Raw genomic sequence first — 3,686 nt, 5'->3', positions numbered from 1 at the left:
GAGTAATAATATTGCATGAGCCGGCATTCGGGCAACTGTAGCCGTTATTGGGTGGGCCAGTAAATGCCATGATTAGGTGAGGCAATGTCGCACACACTCGCACACAGCTGTGCCCCACCCCACCTGCCACAAATGCCTTTGGGTGTGGGCGTGTTGCTTTTGCCTACCCTCGCAGTGCAGTGCACACTTACATGTGATTAGCATTTCCTGTTTGGTTTGCCAATCTCTGACGCACACAAACACGTGTACATATGGATATGTGCACACCCACACACACACACACACACACACACACACACACACTGGCACTGGCACTGGCAAGGGCATAATTAGACGAGCCAAAAATCAAACGCCATCTGCATTCAAATTCAAATTGAGCCGAGAGTCCAGAGCCCAGAGCCCAGATTCAGATGCAGAGCCACTCCAGCTGTAGTCGCAGCTCCATGTAGACAGATGGAAGCATGACCCGATTCCAGAGCCAACACAGAAAGAACTAAACAAATATCTGTTGGGTCACAGGACCAGCCACCTGCAAATACTCGCAGAACAAACAGGCTACAGCAGAGCTGAGGATGAATGATGATGCGGAATACATTTATGTACTTTCCATTCACTGAGAAAAATCAACCAGCAAAGCATTCAATGGCAATCTTGGGAGGTAGCAGGCCAGGCCAGACCCCAACATGCCCAGGGTCCTGGGTATCCGACTGTCGATCGGCAACGAAAACTCTGTTAAGACAAAGTACTAAATATGGAAACGACACGCCCAGAAACGAGTGCTTCAACCCCAGAAGATACTTTTTGGCTGAACCAGCAGATACTTTAAGCACAATTTGGTAAGCAAAAATCACGGCATACTCTCGGGCAGAAGTGAGAAATTCTGGGGAGCATTAAGTAAAATACGCAGACGGCGAAAAGAGTTGAAAGATCCTTTCTTCCTTATACAAAATCATTAAATTTACATGCGATTCCCAGAGTAAAGAACGCACAAACTTGCCCAATTCGAAGATCTTCAATTGGATAATGTAAAAACCGCATGCACAGGTTGTTTTTTTTGGCTTTTTCGGCAGTGTGTCAGCATCCGCCCTGTGGCACATTTGGGGTACACATGGAAAAGCGGGAAATGTGAAAAATGTGGGGAAATGTGTGTGTGTGTGTGTGTGTGTGTGTTAACCAACAAATCAACCAAACTGACTGACCACAGAGCATGCATTTTATGTGGCTTTTTTGAGTTGTTAACGCCGCCGGACACTGAGCACAGAGCTCACTGTCTCTCACACTCTCATTCCCAGCGACATCCCCATTGCAGGCCTGTTCGTGCCTGGGAGAATCCCCACCTGTGGGGGTTTGGCTGGCTATATAATTGCAGATTTTAATATTTAAGCCGCGACAGCTCTTTATCCCCGGATTTATGCGCATGCATTATAATTTCTGTTCACATTGGCCATTCCATTTCAAATTGCACAGAGAGAGAGGGGGAACGGACAGGCATGGGATGGGGGGCAAAACTTTAATTAGTTTGTCAAATTTGCATGTAAATACGAGAATGCGAGAGCAGGGGAATCGTATATAGATAGTCCTCCCTGTGGATGGCGCTGGAGGTTCTGCTTCTCGTATATTTCACTCTAATGTGTAATGCCTCTTCGACGGAATGCAAAAGTGTTAACCAACTTAACAATAAGTGTAACCTTATGGCCTCCCCATAATCATCCTGGCAGGGCCATCATAAACATCATCAGCATCAGCATCAGCAGTAGTAGGAGTAGAAGCAGGAGTAGAAGCAGGAGCCTGCTCCATTACCGTGGCGGCCATGTGGTGTCGGCTTACACCAGTCGAAAAGGGGTGCGGAGTCCTGCAGTCCATAAACAGACTCCATAACAGCATTCAGGACCCATGGCCCATCCTGCCGCGCTTGTGTGTGTGTGCCATATAAATAAACATAATCGTGAAACAAGGCCAAGGATGGCTCTGGCGGCATGAGGGAGTAGGCAACCCTAAATGCTGCGGAATTTTAATAGTTCACGTAAATGGTTTTTGTGGCGTTGGTAATGTTTATTAACCAACTTAGACTCGACGCAACAGAGAAAAGGACCTTCACGTTATGCTGCTCCACCTCCAGCTGCTGCTGCTGCTGCTGCTGCTGCACTGACAAAAAACCGAGAAAAGCTGCGTAAAACAGATACTTATAAGGAAAGATACTTGGATGCATGTACACAAGTGTGTGTATGTATATTTAATGCCATATTTTAGTTACTTCTTCCCTTTGCTTGTTGCATGGATGTATGGACACTCGAGTATTTGGTATCCTTTTCGCACGGTGTTGGCGTTCCTGCTGCTGGTCCTCCAGTGGAGCGTGTTTAATGCTCACTTAAGTTGCGTTTATACAAATTTCTTCGCCTCTCGACTCTTGCTTTGGTCCGTCCCAGTCTCAGTCCTCGCCTCGGTCCTTCCATTTCCTGCTCCTTGGGCAACTTTTGTTAGTTGGCTCCTTGGGCACCCCCAAAGAAGTCTGTGTGCAGTGGCTTAAGGTACGAGTATGACAGCATCCCAGCATCCCAGCATCCCATCATCCCATCATCCACCCCTCTCTGCCAAGTTGTGCGTAAGTGGATTCATTTATGCCCGAGAATAAATGCTTTGTTGTTTGCATTCCACGAAGTTTTGTGTCTCACGTCTTTGGCACGCTCTCCAGTCGCCTCTGCTTCGCCGTTTGCCTTGGATTTTGCCTTGGAGCTTCAGTCTGTGCTCAGACCAGGACGCAGTCAAGGTGCAGCCACTCAACTGGAAGAGGAATAAGGCAAAAGGGATAATCCCCCACCCAAGTAAAGGCAAAAAAAAAAAACACAGAAACAACCTTTGGGTTGCTTTTCTTTTTGTTCTTTTTTTTTTGGAAATTTTATTCTTCAATCACTTTTCGTTCTCATATCAATTGTGTTATTAGCTACGCAAAAAAAAAATGAGTAAAGAAATGTTGGGGCGTTTTCCTTCACACTTGTGGTATGATCTTATGGGATCGTTCTTACATGGCTATACAACTAACATTAGAGTACATTCCAGTATGTATTATATTATATTTAATATGTATAGTATAGTATTGTGTGTGTGTGTGTGTGTGTGTGGAGTAGATTACTTTTCATAGTGGATGCAACATGCGCAACAGAATTTATACACCTCCAACAATTTGACTAAGCTGCTATCCAAAAAATAATAATAATCAAATATGTGCATATAGTAATTTATATGCATAAAGTACATTGAGTAAAAGTATAGTCAAATAATATAAAAATACACAAGGAATCTGTACAGGTTAAAAAAAAACACATCGAATACAATGCAATCAATGGATGGATGGATGGGAATAGGATAGAATGGGATACACATGGGATGGACACCTTTATCCTTTCATCCATTATCCCAGCTAGTTGTTTGATCCGTTGCTTAGACGGCGTTATGCTTAATTTAAATATAGGTTTTTAGGCCCAATGTTTTTTTTCCCTCTAACAATTTTCCTATTTACAGTTTTACAACTCAAACGTTTGCTCTTGGATTTTTGTTTGTTGTTTGTTGTTTGTTTTGTATTTTGTTCTTGTATTGCTTAGCATTTAGTGATATATACGACTTTGTTTTATTTTGTTTGCGCGCAGAAGGAGAAGGGGTAGGACCTTCCTTGCCTTCGCTTTTTCTTT

Source organism: Drosophila guanche, unplaced genomic scaffold, assembly GCF_900245975.1.
Source record: "Drosophila guanche unplaced genomic scaffold, DGUA_6, whole genome shotgun sequence".
NCBI lineage: Eukaryota > Metazoa > Arthropoda > Insecta > Diptera > Drosophilidae > Drosophila > Drosophila guanche.
This window is presented reverse-complemented; position numbering follows the sequence as displayed.